Raw genomic sequence first — 19,555 nt, forward strand, 5'->3', positions numbered from 1 at the left:
TTTATTTAATTCATCAGCAAAACACATTTGCTGTTCTCATTGTTCAAAACTAAACTGAATTTTTATGATGAACATTGTGGAAAGCGTGAGCATCAGTGATGTCTACAAACAAAAAAAATGCTAAAAGCAAAAGCCAAACAAAAAAAGAGATAAGGTAATGTAAAGAAGAATGTAAAGCAGAAGAAAGAGAATGCATCTGCCTCATTGGATCTGAGAAGAAAATCTTGTAAGAAGTCCTCTGTATGTTCATTTCTCTGTGCTCCGGTCATTAATAGTTTTCACTAGTTTGGTAGTAATCAGATTGTACTTTACTCACTCAAAATATGGAACCAATTAAGTAAAAGACACTGTTGTCTGTTTCTCCATTAGAACTTTCCATTCGAGTACTCTCTCAGTTTTGGTGGGAGTATTTAAGTCTTGAAAGATGGTAGGCAACTGATAATGTGTTTGCATCTTTTGATTAACTCTGTTATAAGTATGGAATTCTTTCAGCACACTTTTTTGTATACTTTCACTCTAAAAACTTGTTAGAAAGAATTTTCTTAAACCTCTCTAAACCTCCAAAAAGGCTCACATTTGAAAATGTTTTAAAAAGTAATGTGAAGAATATTGGCAGAATTTCCAGACTTTAAGAACATAGCAAGTTCAAGTGGTGATCCTTTGTGTCCATTGACTTTTACTCTCTAATGGACCACCCATCTATAGAGGCCTTCTCCAAGCAATTCAGTTCATTCTGTGTCAGACATGCAATTGTTGGGTGTGCCTTCTGGGTATGGGAGTGGTGAGAAATATGGGAAGACTTTGAATGCAACACATAAATTAACACGATTTCAGTTTGACTTAGAGTGGAGGAGAACTATCCTGAGGACCCATTATTGTACTTCCGGCTCTCGCCATGATTGTCCCATCTCTCCGTCAGCTTAAATATTACTGGACCCCACAGATCCTAGTCAGTGTTGACTGAACCTCATAAGAGAAGGAAATCTGCTGTGAGAGCAAACCTACCATGTCATGAACAATGTCAAGAGAGTAATTTGCATTCTACTTTTTGTAATCCTCACAGGTGGTGCAGTGGTAGTGCTGCTGCTTTGCAGTAAGGAGACTGTGGAAGATTGTGAGTTCGCTTCCTGGTTACTCCCTGTGTGGATAGTGCTTTGAGTACTGAGAAAAGTGCTATGTAATGAATTATTATAATAACCCTTACATTAACCCAACTCTTCTTTTGTCTCTTTGCAGTAATTTTACACCTGTCAGAATGTGGTTTAGGGTACAGAGGGTTGCACCGCACTGCTTACAAAATGAATCTTCCTCTTTTCCCCAGATTTTTAGTTTATTTACGAATGGAAAGAGGTAAGCCGTGAACAATTTACTGAATTTTTCTGAAATGTAACTTTAGGTTGTAACTTTTAACTAGTATTTCAACTCAACTCAACTTTTATTGTTATTCATCCACATACATAGCATGAGGTTAAAAACATAACATAACAACAGCCAAAATCAGTGCAACAATACAATGTATCAAAACAAAAGACACAGGGCTATACAGCTTGAGCAATGCTTAACACTAGAATCCCTGAAGCCTACGAAAAAACTCATAATCCTGGCCCACCTTAAATCTGTTCATACCTCTCCATCAGCATGTTTTGTTTTGTAAATGTGTCGATCAACACAAGCAGCAAGCAGCCTGCTGTCCCATTTCCCCCACCACAGGAGCTCATCTCAGGCAAAAAGTTCTCCCAGCTCAAATCTTCTTTTTCTGCATGTGAGGTTCTGTGAGTTGCATAGGGTAAATAATATATCGTTATTTGGAACACATGCATTTCATGTGTTTTCCATGTCTACAATGATCAGATGACAAGAAATGCGAGAAACACAAGAAATGTTGAACAAATACCTAAAATAGAAACTTTTTTCATGTTATAGTACTAATGACAAAATTTTGACATGGACTGTATAATGTGTGAAGACTAAAGTCATAATATCAAATAAACACTTTCACAAAAGGTACACGTATAACAAAACAAGTGCGGTTTTATTCAAGAATATAACCAAAGAAAAAGAACTTGCGTTAGGGTACAACACAGATATGACCTCTTGAGTGGCACAGCATTAAGAACTGCTGACTCATAATCAAGAAGTACCAGGATCGAATCTGGGCACCCTCCAAAATTACCATTTTGAGTAGAAGCTGCTCTTATTGTTACTATTGTACAATAAAAACATACATTTGATTTGAGTCTATAACAGCCAATGTATATTTATGGTGCTTGTAATGATTAGCTTTTTTTTTTTTTTTTTAATTCAGTTTTATTCTCTCAGTCACGTTCACGGTCACCCAGATCTGACACTGCTGTTTTCAAATAAAGATGTGCTATAGCAGAGGTGAACTCAGATGAGGACGAGGGTTCTACATCAGAGAAAGAGAACAGAAGCCCTCGCCGCAAGAAACGTCCACTCACATATAAAAACAATGCAGCTGCACCAAGTGTAAAGGTGAAAGATGGCACTGTTTGGACAGGTTGGGCGTCATCCTGCCAGTCAGTCTGCCCTACATCTGTCCTTCAATGAAACAGCATGGCTAACAGAGCTCGCCAAGGTATCGTGCAAAGTCCAGTTTGTGACTATGTTTTGCGATGGTCTTTATATAGAAACATTTATATGTTACTTATATAAAAGCCAGATCGAATGTTATTTACCTTTACATTATGTATCTTTCTACAGTGTAAAGTCACAAGTAAACGCAGAGCTTCCTGTGTTTGATCGACATGGGCATGCTGACAAACTACATGTTTACTGAAGTGACTTTAGCTGTAGGTGGAAGCTCCTGTTGCACCCTACGCAACAGTGTTTGATCTTATTTAGCAAAAGATCCCAGTTGTCCCACGGGAGAAAGATTTTCCAAGGACAAGGTCATAAAGCTTTTGGAGCCGTTTCTGGACAAAGGCGGAACTGTAACAACAGTACCTACTAATAGCTATTTAAATCAAAACAAAACACAATTTTGGGGAATGTGGGACTTTGAGAATCTTACTACAGTAGTCAACAGAAAATAATTCTGAAACAAGAAAAATAATAATTGCTTTTTATGATACCTTTTACAGTGAAATCCCTTACAAGGTTTTATTTAGGATTAGCATAAAACAAAGCTTAGAACAATTTTAACCACTCTACAGCCATAACTTGTTAGAGGTGATACACGATCTGGATTACAATAAGTGGGTTTTGAGCCACAAGCAAAAGAAAATGCACAGTGTCACCATTATTCTCTTGTCTACAATCCTAAACACTTTAACCTTGTTGCATTTAGTGTGGCAGATTGGAGTTGGTGAAATGGCACCTCATCCCATGCATATTTACCAAGAAAAATGATAAGTTTTAATACCTGGTACAAAGGTTTATGTATGTGTGGCAGCTAGAAGTCATAACTTCCCACAGGTGTCCACAAAACTCTAAAAAATCGTATTGAAACTAAGATACTTTACTGAAATAACTTTTCAGGAATAAACATGATAGTAAAACACAGTACTTTACTACAACAGTTTCCATCCTTTTTCTCTTTACCAACACTTTGACATCAATTGCTGATGTGGGTCTCTATTACTGTGGTGTGACATCCTACCAAACTTGAAGAGTTTTTTGATGCATAGGATTTCAAGTAACTGTATTATGGTCAAGATCTTGCCTTTACAAAATCTAAAGAAAAAAAGGTGAAGGCAAAAGCCAGACCTATACTCCACATAAACGTGAATCCTACATGTATGAACCAAAGAGTGGGCCTCACTAAATTAGGCAGCCTGGCCCTAAACTCAAAAAATAGACATATAGCCTGTATCAGCCCAAAAATGGGGCAAAGGGTTTTAAAGTCACAGACTATCAAAGGGACAGAGGAAAATAATTTAACACTAGAATTACCAGAGCCTACGAAAAAACTCATAGATCCGGCCCACCTTAAATCGCTTCTTAAATCAGTTCACACCTTGCCGCCAGAATCCTTTGTCCTCTAAATGTGCTGATAAAAGACAAGCTGCCAGCAGCCGGCTATTCCATCCCCCCACCGACTTAGAACATGCGCAAACTTTTCCCAGCTCATGCCTTGATTGATTATCTGGGAGTGAAGTGGAGTTTTAGAGTGGAAATAATAGATCGTTATTTGGAACACACGCATTTCATGTGTGTTCCGTTTCCACAGTAATCTGTGTAAACACATTGTTAAAACAGAACCTTTTTCATATTTTAGTAATAAATGTTACAAAATGTAGTAGGCATAAACTATAGAATGTGTAAAGCCTGAGTTCCAAAGATCAAATAAACACTTTCACAAAAGCTTCAAACCTAGTGTAATCAAGAGTCCCGGTTCGATCACCCCTCACTCCTATATTTGCCGTTTTCAGTAGTAAGCTGCTCTTTTTGTTAATATTATACAGTACACACATGCACTTCGTTTGTGTCTGTACTTGTGCTGTTACTTAGAGAGTCAGATGGGGGGAGGGGTGATGCTAGAGCACGTGAGCTTATTTAGTGCAGCAGGAACAACGCACATGTTGATCTTTTTTTCTTTCAGTACATGTGCCTTCCCTGTTTATTTATATATCTCTGCCTGTCTGTCTCTCTATTACGCAGTGCTCTGTCTGTCTGTGTGTTATGGATCTTAAAAATAATAGTTATAGGGACAGTTGTTCATGTTAATTGCAGTCTCAATTGTTAAAAAAATATTTTAAAAGGAGCATCCTACATGAAAATATAACGATCTCATTAACTGACAGTGCATACCAATTTATAAATTTTATGTCCGTTTGAGGTTAAAAAGAAAAAAAAAAAGCAACACTTTATCCCTAGCGGGGAATCGAACTCAGGTCTGTGAGGCACGGCAAAGCTGCTGCACTCTAAAAAAAGCAAATCTTAGGGCGCTACGCCATGGAAACTGTTGTATAATCCTTGAAGCTTTTGTGAAAGTGTTTATTTGATCTTTGGAACTCAGGCTTTACACATTCTATAGTTTATGCCTACTACATTTTGTAACATTTATTACTAAAATATGAAAAAGTTTCTGTTTTAACAATGTGTTTACACAGATTACTGTAGAAACGGAACACACATGAAATGCATGTGTTCCAAATAACGATCTATTATTTCCACTGTAAAACTCCACTTCACTCCCAGATAATCAATCAAGGCATGAGCTGGGAAAAGTTTGCGCACATTCTAAGTCGGTGGGGGGATGGAATAGCCGGCTGCTGGCAGCTTGTCTTTTATCAGCACATTTAGAGGACAAAGGATGCTGGCGGAGAGGTGTGAATGGATTTCAGAAGCGATTTAAGGTGGGCCGGATCTACGAGTTTTTTCGTAGGCTCTGGTAATTCTAGTGTTAAAAAGGGTATTTGTCCCTAATGAAAACATAGTTTCTTGAATATTTAAGTCTTTAATAAGAATATTCAAAAATACTACACAAAATTCAACACAAGCACAAAAATGGAAAAAATATATAGGTTTGCCTGAACCTGAAAGTGGGCAAACCCAAATCAAAACAGAAAAGAGTACCTTTGAAGATGCAAACAAGAAGAATTAAGCATGAAATATGAAAGCCAAATCGCAAGACAAACATGCAATGCTAAAACTGAAGTGACAACTGGGGGGTATTTTTCATACGTGGATTACTCGTTTAGCCAGATGTAATTGTTGACGATTTGGCCTGATCCTGGATCTGTCGGTTTTTCAAAACTCTTGCTGGATGTGTTGTCATAGCAACACATCCTAATCCTCAAACCTGCTCGGAGCAGGTTTGTTCTATGTAAACAAGGATTAGCTCACACACTTAATCAGTGTCCGTGCATGGAATTCGCTCAGTTATGGCTTTGCCGTTCATGAATGAGCGACCAATTGATATCGGTGCACAAATTATAAGAAGAGAATTTCATATAGAGATGGCTTTGCGCGATTGGCAAGATCCTTTATTGCTCCCAGAGGAAATTCTTTTCGAAAGATACCGCTTTAGCCAGGGGGGAATATTGTACCTCAAAGATTTATTAGCACCTTATATTCGAAGTCAAACTCGGCGAAGTCGGGCTCTCACAACCACACAGACAGTGCATTGCTTTGAGGTTTTTTGCAAGCAGCACTTTATTGTATACTGTAGGCGATGCAGAACATTTATCTAAAACTGCAGTTTGCCAGGCAATTCGTAAAGTCTGTTTGGCTCTGAAATATTTCCTTCGGGTTTTCGTAGTGTTTCCTGGACACCTGCGTGTGCAGACAATAAAAGAGGTGTTTCATGTCATTGCAGGTAGGTAATACACAGGCAAAAACACCCACAGTTCCATGAAGAATCTCACAATCAACCTAACATTCTCATTAACCAGGATTTCCAAATGTGATTGGGGCACATGGGACTGATCAGAGTGGAGTTTGATCAAACATTATTTGGAAAATGTACCTCTCCTCCTGATGAATAGTCAGACACAGTGTGTCTTCATCAAGTATTTGACCTTCGTCAATATCTCGTAGGTCAGACACAGGTTCTAGAGATATGATATTCCCTGCAAGTGACCCAACAAAAAAAAGAGGGCTATATGGAACATACCTGTGGCACACATGGAGGACAAACATATGCAATGACCATCCTTTACCTGAGATGAAGTGACCACGGCATCCTGCCACTGGTTCTGGGTAAGAGCTTCCCCCTGGAATGCCTCAGAAACAGGGCGATGGGCATTTTGCTGGTTAGCCAGCTCTTCTGCAGGGGTTAGGTCTGGACCTCGTGGACCTCCACATGTTTTTTGCTTGTCTGCCTTCTTATTAGCTTTAAAAAGTAGTGTTTTTTATATTATATATGATTATTTATGTCAACAATTCTTTAAATAGTTATATATACCAATATTTACCAGTTTGAAGTATATTCTTGTACTTCACTTTAACCTGTTCCCATGTTCTCCTTGTGCTCATGTTTGATCGGGAATTATGACATATTAAATAATAATTAATTTGATACATAGGAAATGAAACGCTGCATTCAGTAAGTACAACGCACACTACTTAGCATTTAATTTGTCTGCCATGTTTTGCCAGCAGTCTTTTCTGGTTTGGGCTGCTATTTCAGTTTTACCCCTTGTGCATATTAAATCTTGAAATTCTTCATGTCCTTCGAATAAAAGGTCCTGCTCCGCTTGTATGGAAAAAAAAATGCGCCCGTTCTTTCGTCATTTTGCTACAGCCTATCAAAGACTTGCTGATCATGTTTTCTAGACTCAATATATATGGACTTTTCAATCAGTGCGGGCGCGCGCATTCATCTCGGATGATTAGATTTAGCTACACTAATCTACTACACCGCTGCGTTTGAAAAACCGACTTATCCCGGATGAGTTTCACTGGCATTAACTCATCCAACATGAGGCATCTGATCTTGGATGATTTAAGCGACGTACGGAAAATACCCCTTAGATGTTTTTTCTTTTATACAACTAGGGCAAATCTTCCATATCTATCATCAGGTGATCCCCAAATCCTCAGGCTCTATATAAAGGAGACAGGGCAGAAAACATTTTTAATATAATAAAAAATTTTAAAATAATGAATAAACTACACCATATTACACACATAAAACATTAACACACCAAAACCAAAAGGAAATTAATAATAAAATATGCATAATAATAATTGAAAAACAAAAAAAATTTAAATGAAAGAAAAATCTTGAGTCAGGCAAAGCAGGGTTATGCCCAGCTGTATTTAATAAAAGTCAACTATAATACTATATAGAAGATTTTATTGAAGCAAGTTAAAAATTACATTAAAAAATGCTCTCCAAACTCTACCACTAACAGACACCCATAGTCACAGTGAGTCAGGATGAATAAACCTCAGCATTTTAAGCTAGTAAATTAGCTTAAAACATATTTAAAAAGCAGTTGCATTTTCTAAAACTATTTAAGTTTATTATACATATATTACAATTATATTACCTCTTTCTATACTTCCATTAAAGCGTTCATGTAGAAAGATCTTAGTGCATTTTGTTCAATATACTTAAATTCTTAACAGAGTTCATAATGATTGAGTATTATTCAAGAAGCAATTGCAAGAATGACAGTATATTATGTCATCCTTATAAAAATGTGAATTGCATACAAAATACTAACAGTTTAATTTTTCCTTTCATTTAGCAATTACTGTGTTGTTGTATAAAGTATTTACTTATCTTTCAAGTACTATAATAATAATTATTATTGTATATCATAATAACAAATATATAACTTTCAAAAAAAAAATTACAACTAACCACTTAATTTCCAATGAATTATACAACTTCATAATTTCTTATTTTGTCTCTTACTGATTATTTATAGGGTGTGCTTGTACAGAGGACAAAATAACCAGGACTTGGGAAGGTGATAGTTATATTTGAACTGGGAATTTTGAATTTAGGCTGGAAGAAGATAATTTAATGGTAGAGAATGAGAACAGTTACTTGGGAAAAGGGTTTCCAGAGTTTTACAAATTGGTAAGCTATTGACTCTAATTATTTATTTATTATTTTGTCCTTGATAAATTTTTGTTATGGTCTTGCTATGAATTATTATAAAGATATATTTTTGAGGAATTTGATACATTTATTTTTTCAAGTATATTTTATAGTTTGCAGAAGATATAAATATTTTGATCATTTTATTTAAAGTTTGTCACAATGTCATTTTTGAGTCTTAGCATTAAGTTACTGCTTTCCTAAGGAGCCCACCACAGTTGCCAAGGATTGTCTCCCAGGAAGCACTACGCAAAAGATCCTTTGTTTGACAAAGCAGATTTGCTGCTCAAGAGATCTTAGTCTAATTTTTGATATTCTTATTATGATGTACAGATCTGTTTCTCAATGGGATTCTTGGTCTTATGTTTACAGTGAGACCTCTGGGTTTTGGATTTTGCAAGTAAAACCTTGGTGCTTAGTAAACTACTGTATGTTAGCTTCAGGCTATTGATAATACGCTCATTTTCTAGTCCATCCATCCATCTTCCAAATTTGCTTATCCAGGGCAGGGTGCACTTTTACTAACAACTTAGTGGTTGCTCAGTAAACTCTGTGCCAATATATGAAACAAAGGGGGATGGTTAGAAAATCTAAGCTCCTGAGACAAGCTGGGCTGCAGTCCAGCCAAGCTTTTTGAACTCCCATTACTATCATGACACAAAGGAACCAATTTACTTCTCTGGTAGGATTTTTACACTTCTCCACCTAATGGCTATGGTAACATTCTTCTTTTTCATTTTATTACCCACTCCTTTCTTATTTAGTACTGGATATGTCAAAACTGCAATAAAAACAGAATATCATTATTCTGTGGTGTTGTCTGGGTTTAGTATAGCTTTATATGATGATCTGAAACAGCCATGTGATAGTGGGAATTGAATATTTTATTAATATTTCCTATCTTGCTATCATATGTAAATTTTAATAACTACTGCTATGGAGCACTAATGCCTGTAACATTTTAAATGTGCTTTTAACAGGTTTAATGCTGAAGACATCCTCTATTACATCATGATCAGCCTAAAGTCATTTTCATTTACAGCTTCAATCAGGTGTAATAGGCTCCAATAAATTGGCTAGCAATTGCACATCCTTTCAGTTTAATTGCATTTTACATTTTATATTTAGCTCTTTTCTTTAAAAAAACTATTTAAGGTAATATTTCTTCTTAGTGTGGTTATTCAATTGGCTACAAACAATCATTGATCTTAAATGAACAATTTAAATGCGAATTAAACTAATTAGCAAAAACTTGTAAAGGATTTAACACAATTTCATCTTACACATCTAGATCCTCTATTTTTAATTTTTTAAAATGCCATTTTCTCTGTAACATCTATCAACCCTATCTCCAGGGTTTATTCCACGTGTGGTGCCTGTTATATAGGCTTTGTTTTAATTAAAATGGAGCAGTCAAATTTTGCATTGTGCTTTCTCTACCTCTTCTGCTTAATACCAGTTTTCCATGAGTAAACGTTCACATTGCTACCAAGAAACAACCTCTAACAATCACTTGAAAAACCTAAACCTATTCATTATGTCAGAATCACAATCAAGGAAGTAACAAACAAACGATTTGCATGTAGCGTGGCCTTATTATAGTATGTTAATAGTTTTCGCCATATTATTTCAAAGCATTGGCATTTATTTCATTTGAATTCAGCCTTCTCTGAACCACCGTGATTTCTTCATTATGGGTCATCAAAACATTAACAATTATTCAGATAATTGTCTAAACACTTCATTTACTTCATCTCATTCTAACACTCGGGGCTGGCTCTACATTTTTTTTGCTGCCCTAGCAAAAGTGAAAATATCACCCCCAGACCTACAGAGTCTTGAAGGCAATTATTATAAATATTATAGCAAATCAGAGAGGGGTCTATTCCACATTGGGGTTTCACTCAAGTTCGGATTGGGAGGGAGGGTGTGGCCTTGCTCATGGGTAAAATAAGGGTAGATCACCTGAAGCAACCTTTTTCTGATGCCAGCAGCTACATCTGTTATAGTTAACAAAATGCCACCCCCGAAAACTTTGCTACCCTGGGCGACAACTAATACGACGTATTTTTGAATACAGTATGCTTTCCTTGCCACATACTTATGGGTAACGTTATTAATACGAAAAATTTATTTTTTACTATGGCCATGCTGATAATTATAAACTGGCAAAACCCTCACCATTGTCAGACATAGGGTTGCGGAACACAAGAGTTAACATAAGAACATATTCAACAAAATATTCACTTTTTAGTTATTTTACTACAGCACAACACTTCATTTCCATGATGAAATGCAAATGTTTTAGAAACTGCCATGTCACAGCAATATGAATAATCTCCTTTGTGGAGGAGCCTTTTGGATCTTTAAAATTAACATTAGAATTACCGGAGCCTACGAAAAAACTCGTAGATCCAGCCCACCTTAAATCGCTTCTTAAAACCGTTCTCACCTCTCCGCCAGCGTCTTTTGTCATCTAAATGTACTGATAAAGACAAGCTGCCAGCAGCCGCCTATTCCATTCCCCCAACGACTTAGAACGTAAACGAGCTTTTCCCAGCTCATGCCTTGATTGATTATCTGGGAGTGAAGTGGAGTTTTAGAGTAGAAATAATAGATTGTTATTTGGAACACACGCATTTCATATGTGTTGCATTTCTACAGTAATCTGTGTAAACACATTGTTAAAACAGAAACGTTTTATATATTCTAGTAGCAAATGACAAAATGTAGGCATAAACTATATAATGTATGAAGCCTGAAGTCCAAATATCAAAGAAACACTTTCACAAAAAGTACAAAAAAAAAGCCACTGCCAAAAAAAGCCGCCTTAGTGTGCAACATTGATATGAATTAACTATCACTGCTTCCGTGGCGCAACAGTATCATTTGCTGACTAGGAATCAGAAGGTTATGAGTTCGATCCTGCACAACTCCCTTTTGAGAAGTGTTCTTATTTTCACTATTTTAGAATAAAAAGATACATTTGATTTCAGTCTGTAACAGTCGGTGTAATTTATGATATTTGTAAAGGTTAGCTTTATTTTTTTTTTAAATTCACTTTTCATTGTCTCAGTCGCATTCAGGATCCTTCCCTACCGCCCCCCACCTGACACTGCTGTTTTCACATAAAGACGCGCTATAGTTCTGCAGTGTATCACGATACATACGACCGCGTGTTTGTTTCCCCCAATATTGCCAGTCTCCACGTGTTGCTGTATGCTGTTTCTTTTGTACTCCAGGACATGCAGAGGAAAGCATAGTAAAGAGCAGTAACTTCAGCGCTATATGCAATCATCAGACACTCCCCAACTGATGCTGTTTTCACATAAAGACGCGCTAAAGCTCTGCAGTGTACTTGTGACTGCATTGTCGTACCAATGCTTGCGAACTGAAGTGTCTGCATGCACTTTTCATGGCATTATACGTGTATTTTTTGAGCATGCCCATGTAGCTCAAACACAGGAACATATGTTGATGTAAAAGTATAACAAAACAAGTGCACTTTTATTCAAGACTATAACCGAAGCAAAAAGAAAGCAAGTTACAGTAGGCGGTTGATATGACAGCTTGCGTGGTGGAATGCTAAGAACTGCTGATTTCCATTCTGTGCTATATAACTGTTAACATTTGAATCTGATGATTGCATATAGCGCTGTCTTATTCAGTGTGCGCAAGAACATGCAGGTGGCCAGTTGCTGAGTGCTACAACGCACATTTTAAAAAAAGAAAGAGACAAATATATGTGATGTTTGGAAGAAATCATTTTATGACGCGAATAGTACCAATCAGAAAACATCGTCGAAGTAATGCAATATTATTTGAAAACGAACAGCGTCAGATTGGGTGTGAAGTTATACTGGTGCTGTTTGAGTCAGATCAGAAGCTGAATAAACTGAAAAAGCTCCTGTTCTGACTCTAAGTAAAAAAGCATGAATTAATCAACAGAAATAACCGCAACTGACATTTTAAAGTTAACGATTTACAGTGCATACCAATTTATAAATTCAATGTCCGTTTGAGGAAAAAAAAAACACTTTCTTCAAAGCTGGGAATCGAACTCACGTCTCTGTAGCACGGTAGGGCAGCCGTGCTCCAAGTCAGCAAACCGTAGCGTTAAGCCACGGAAGCTGTTGTATTATCCTTGAACCTTTTGTGAAAGTGTTTATTTGATGTTTGGACTTCAGGCTTCACAGATTCTATAGTTTATGCCTACATTTTGTAACATCCATCCATCCATCCATTTTCCAACCCGCTGAATCCGAACACAGGGTCACGGGGGTCTGCTAGAGCCATTTTGTAACATTTATTACTAAAATATGAAAAAGTTTCTGTTTTAGCAATGTGTTTACACAGATTACTGTAGAAACGGAACACGCATGAAATGCATGAATTCCAAATAGCGATCTATTATTTCCACTCTAAAACTACAGCACTTCAGTCACTCCCAGATAATCAAACAAGCCATGAGCTGGGAAAACTTAGTGAACGTTCTGCGACGGTGGGGGATGGAATAGCCGGCTGCTCGCTGCTCCTCTTAATCGGCACATTTAGAAGACAAAAGAGAGGTGAGAACGGTTTTAAGGTGGGCCGGATCTACGAGTTTTTTCGTAGACTCTGGTAATTCTAGTGTTAATACAGTTCATACTACTAGTTTAAATAAAGTCAATGACTCAAACCCTTCCACCACATAACTGTTTTCACTTCACTTCCACTAGGTTAGGTCCATATCCTGCTAACCAGCATGATTTATACAATTAACATTGGATCCATCAGGTAAATGAACACTTTTCCAATTATTAACATTTTATTATACTCATAACCCTCTTACATTTAGCTATTTTAATTTTTTTTCTGTTTATAGCTTTAAAATCCTTTTACTGTTTAGGGTATATGAGTAAGTCTTTCACTAGAAGGTGAGCCTCCCCATCCTTTCCTCTTTACTTGTCTATTCATTTTTAAACTATTCAGTGTTTTGTAAGAAAATACATTTTAGCTTTTAACAGCTAGCTCACCATTTAAGTCACCATGAGTTCTATATATTGTATTCATGTAAATTTTCAATAAACATACTATACCTGCTTTTATCATAAAATTACACTTTTCTATATTTCCTTTCAGTGTTACATAGTGGCATTTAGGAAGAGACTTAATTAAAACATATTAACTATGAAAAATATTTATGGCTATCTATTACATTATTCCAGGGTCAGAATGGGGAATTACATTTTCCTGGGAATATATGAATTCTAGCAGCCCACCGAATATAGTCTGGCATAAGCTAAATATTCTCAAATATTTATCTATCATATCTATCTATATGAATCCCTGAAAGGGTCTGTTGGGCCAATGCTTAGAAGCTGAGGCAAGGTGTAGCAACGGTAAGGATTTTAGCCCCCAAGAAGTAATTTTTGTTTCAGACAGAGGCCTCTGTAAGGTATGAGAACTGATTTATTGATTATTTTTCTGTACTTCTTCTCTAGGTGATAGATGTTGGCCTACTTTGGTTTGTTGTGTTATAGGTTTGGTAAGCTTATATTGTCCTTACTGTCAGAGTACAGAGTACAGTCATATTCTCTTTTGTGTGTGGTAATCAACATGAAATAAAATTGCCCCCCTTCCAGAACCATGATTAATAAGTGTAACAAGTTTACTTTAAAACTATAGTATTCCTTATCTAAACAACATTAGAAAATATTTGTCACATAAGAAGCATGTTTAATTCGGCTAAATTATTTACAGTTAATTTTTTTTTTTACTAATATATATTTCTTATATGACTGGCTATTCAATAACCTTACAAACAGTTGACAGAACCATTCAGCCTGTAAATAACCTTTACATTTTTTCTTTATTCAGGATGTGACTAATTTGATATTTTAATATTGAATGGATAGTACATCACTGATAAATGAAATATTATATTTTTGCTGATATCAAAACTTTATACACTTGACCTAATTTTCCCACTGTTCATGTGTTTTATCTGTTTAACAAAAGTAATAAGGAGAAATAATACAGTCTAATATTAAATGTGCTATATGCAAGTGATTTATTGTATGTCATGTAGGTATCAAACAGTCAAGGCATTTGACGTAATTGCAACATGCTTTGTAATTTGGTGATTTTTTTTTTTTGTAGCTTTGCTTATTTTCTGACAGATACGATATTAAACAGAAATAATGTTGATGGCTACAACGTTATTGTTTGGAGCGCCACAGAATCTAATCAGTACACGTCACTGCCATTGCAGAGCTGGATCTTTACAGTGTGGCTTGTGAACATCTGTAAAATCCAGTGTGGCACTGTTTGTTCAGCTTTATCGAGGACAACCTCTTTTTGCACTAATTAGTAACAATGATTTTTGTAATTATTTTTGGGGAAAGAAGGCAGCCCAATAACACTTATTTTTTCAGTCTGTATTATTATGCAGCACATTATTGTGGGGTTTTACAGGCTTTGTATTTTATTATTGAATTCAAAATGTGCATAGACTATTGTGTTTTTACTCCAATTGCCAGCTCTTTATGTAAAGAAAACAAAATTATTGTGTAAATTATCTAGTATGTGCTATCTATTTAGCTAGTATAATGAAGTTATTATATTGTGCTTGATGTCATATAAATACAAATAGACATATGTTGTTGTTGTGAGTTGGGGAGCGTCAGATGTCTTCTAAGCCCAAGTATTTTGTGGACTTGTGATCCATCCATGCTGATAGGTCTATGCACAATTAGGTGCACAGATACCACAAGAAGAGCTCCTGCATGCAGCGTGAGTTTGAAATAAATTCATGCAATAAGTGCCTTTGGGGGGTGGGGGGGTATTCCACAAACTACGCTTATAAAATTGAGACCCAGCTGAATATGCCTCACTTGAATAAGCCTCATTTTGGAATAGTTATTTATTTTTTGCTCTTTATTTTGCCTTATACAATTTCTTGTATTAGGAATGTGTAAGTTTTCGCATATCCCTTGGGGTCAGAGTGCAGGGTCAACCATTGTACAGCGCCCCTGGAGCACTTACAGGTTAAGGGTCTTGCTCAAGGGCCCAGCAGAGTAGGATCTCTTTTGGTAATGACAGGGATTCGAACCAGAAACCTTCTGGATACCAACACAGATCCTTAGCCTCAGAGCCACCACTCTGCCCTTGATTTAATTGTTTTTTATGAATACACAGTGTTTCTCATTAACTAAGGACAGGTTCAGGGAATCCTTGCTTATGTGCACACACGATACAATATTTAAACAGCCTCAACAACCAATCATCAAGAACATTTATCAAGACTGAAAGACACAGAGAATAGTGTATCATCTACACTTTATTCAGCAGCTGTGGCTTTAAGTGTGAAGCTAATGGGAAGCACGTTGCATTATGGGATAGCTTGTAAGGGTTTACAGTTTTATGTTAATTATTGCAATAGAAGAATATACAACAGAGCCAGTGTGGTCTTTTCAGCAAGAGAACAAGAAGTCAGACTGCATCTATAATAACATAAAAAGGCAATGCAACTGCTATTAAGAAAGTGAGAGGGGCTGCATGACAATCTATACTAGATCGATTAATTGGGCATTGCATAATGGCATTATTCACATAAAAACAAGTTTGTTTCAAAGTTCCCAGTTTGATTGTAAGTGTGTTAAGTTAGGTTTGGTCAGGTAGACTGTATTATCCCAGAGAGAAAATTATTTTCAGCAGAAAAGTACAAACATAAAGCATTGTTATTTATTCTCAATCCTGTCCTGTACTTAAGCTTTGGTTTCTTTATTTCATATTCTGTATTTCTTTCTGTTCAATTAATGTTTCACATTTTCCTCAATTTATTAGTTATTTGAAATCACTGGTAATCCATGGCCAGTTATTAGGACATATTTGGATTAATTTAACAGGAATTATGGCATCCTTGCAGAATTTCATATAACTCCTTACAGTGTCTGTCACTTCATCAATGTCAGCACAGGATTTTTTAAACATGGTACAACCAGTACACTGAAAAGTGCCATGCAGGCACTGAACACGTTCTTTATCCCGGAACCTTTACGTGTTTCATTTCTGTTTTTTCTTTTTTAAAAACTGTTTTATAGGCAGGAATAAGGTGGACACATTTATGACCGGGGTGTTTAGCTCAAGATTCATAATCACCTTTAATATTGCTGTAACACTGATCAAGCACTCTGTTGTGATGTGTTAGGCAAGTGACAAACTGGTAAGAATTCCACAGTGTTTTGTTTAGTGAACACTGGTTAAGTTTGCTCAAAACAAAATCTGGAGATTCAAGCCTCAGTATCACTTTTTAGATGTTTTTTTACCATTAAATTGTCCCAGACAAGTGGTATTCTCATGCATTTGCAAAGAACAGATAAACAACTTCTTCGTGAGGTTTTAGAAAAAAATGCTGGACATGGCAACGATATGTGCAGGATTACAATGCACTACCAGTGGTGCCATCAGCTTGCAATGTAACAAGCAACAAAATGCAAAAAGAAAAAAGGAATCGGGTGGAAACATCTGCCAAAACTGTCAAAAACACACTAAAGTGCTACCATGTTTTGCCCCAGTTTACTGTTCTTGCTTGCACTGATACCTCGATATAACTGGAAAATTATTTACACCAATTTTTTTCTTTCTATGTAATTAATATTCTACTGTTACTGCCAAATCAACAATCTCAGCCATGGGTTTGTCCATAGAATCACTTGCCGTTTATTCAACAGTTAAAGCTTAATCGTTTCACCCAAGTTTCTATTTCAGGATTTATTTTTAATAACTAAACAATCTATAAATAGATAAGCAATAAAAACAATGTCACTTTAACTAGGTATTAATGGAAGTAAGATTACATTGATTTAAGAACTACCTAGAAGTCTCAGGATTAGGAGCAGTAGCCTCACTGCTTACCCACTGCTTCAATTTGCCTACTGACACTATTAATTGTTCACCCATTTCATTTGATTAATTTATCTGTTCCTGTAGACTGTCCATTGTGAATGTCCGAGTCAATATAATTGCCACTAATTCTTCAACCTTAGTTGAAACTAATGTAACTTGAAAAAATGCCAGTCATTGGACAGAGGACCTATAATGCAGTTCTAATTAGTTTACTTCTCCTAAGGTCTTTTAAATTTATATTCAACACTTGCGGTAAGTACGATTTCTTTGTCAAGAGCTACTTGATTTCAGATAATATGAATGGTTGCCTTTGTAAACTATACTAAATGTATAAAACAAATGCTAAGTCAAAAATATTACATATAGTCACATATAGTCATAACTGGAACCATTACATGACACCGAGGACTGTTTTCTGGAGAATGCAAAAATAGGTGCAACCTTCCAGTCTGCTCTCCATGCAATGAAAAGAAAATCATTACTCTGCTTGACTTTGGTATTTAATTTAATGATAAAAGCAGCAGCCCATATTCATTCCAGAATCTGTTGAGCCAGCAGGCAGAATGTACACTTTGTGTATATTCAAAGAAAGAGGAAATGACTGTATTATGACTAAGCATTCATGGAAGCATCCACACTGACCCAGGTGGAAGAGATTATTAATGTTTCCTGTTTTTGATCTTTTAAACCACCTACCTTCTAAATATGACTTGCCAGTTGTTTATGCTGTCGTCTGCCAGGTTATTTACCACAACACATTTAAGAGGGGAAGAAGCATGTTTTTATATAATTACCAGCTGTACCACAATGCTGCACCGACATAGTAATGAAACAGGACAAATTTTAAAAATCAATAGATGTTGGCACTATATTTGATCGTATTCAGCTCTGACGGGACAATATTAGGGTTAGGGGATAAAAGCACGTAGCCGTGATATCTCTGGCAATCAGCAGCTACCAACTAAAACACATGGAGCTCTGATCTCTATCTCAAAAATGGCAAACGTTACTCCTCAACAATCTGTAGATGATAATGTCTGTTGAACAAACAGGTATCACTAGCAAAGCGGAGGCAAGGTGCACTCCAAGATGTGGCAAGACGTAGACCAACTCAAACAGAAGCTAGTGAGTGAATGAGGAAGGCCTCGCCCCCCTGCTCTCGGCTCACAGCCACTCTGTTGGATTTGCATAAATACATCGGTACCGCAAGCGAACTATGGTACTTAGCACGATGAGAGAAGTCGCAAAATCAACTGGAAAGTTCAAGAAAATTATAGAAAACAATCAGGTCTAAATCTGTTATGTAATTCTCTTGTGAAAAGTGGACAGACATGCAGACAGAACGCACTTGGACCACAACATTTTTAAAATTGTTTCTTAGCAAGCACCTATTGGCCAAGGGTAGCCTACATTCCAAATGTCAAGTCCCAAGTCCTCATGGTTCGGGAGATTTGGTGATGAGTGAGTCAGTGGTATTTGGCTTTTATGTATATAGATTGCTCTTCAAACTGACCACCATTGCAGAGTAACCAGAAACCAACATTGCTGCTGCAGAGATGATATATTTGTAACGATGCAATTGAGTGAACAAAAAAAATTTAATTTGAATTTTATGTCTGCTTGACTGCGGTGGGTTGGCACCCTGCCCAGGATTGGTTCCTGCCTTGTGCCCTGTGTTGGCTGGGATTGGCTCCAGCAGACCCCCGTGACCCTGTGTTCGGATTCAGCGGGTTGGAAAATGGATGGATGGATGTCTGCTTGATTACAACTATTTCTGAGTGACAGATATATAGGACCTAGAGAGAGGTTAGGAGCAGGCGCTGATACAGCGCATTGCCGCACCCACCACATGACAAACCAACTCAGGATCCCAGATTGGGACTTGAGTGCAGCCATGGGTAACATCTCAGCACCACACTAGTTCAGATGGAGTGGACCAGTGTGAGGTTTTTTTATGGTGGCACCTAGGCACAGTTTAAAATCACTGTAAGAATAAGACAAACAAGTAAAATGTTTAGAAAGAATTCTTTCAGAAAAGTAAACTTATTTTTCATGAGTACTATAACAGGTCTGAGTCAGTGGAAACAAGGTCCATATCAGTAGTTGTTTTGTTAGGAGAGAAGCAAGAATTTTAATCAGCCGACATGT

The sequence above is a fragment of the Erpetoichthys calabaricus genome, chromosome 1 (genome assembly GCF_900747795.2).
Source record: "Erpetoichthys calabaricus chromosome 1, fErpCal1.3, whole genome shotgun sequence".
Lineage (NCBI taxonomy): Eukaryota > Metazoa > Chordata > Cladistia > Polypteriformes > Polypteridae > Erpetoichthys > Erpetoichthys calabaricus.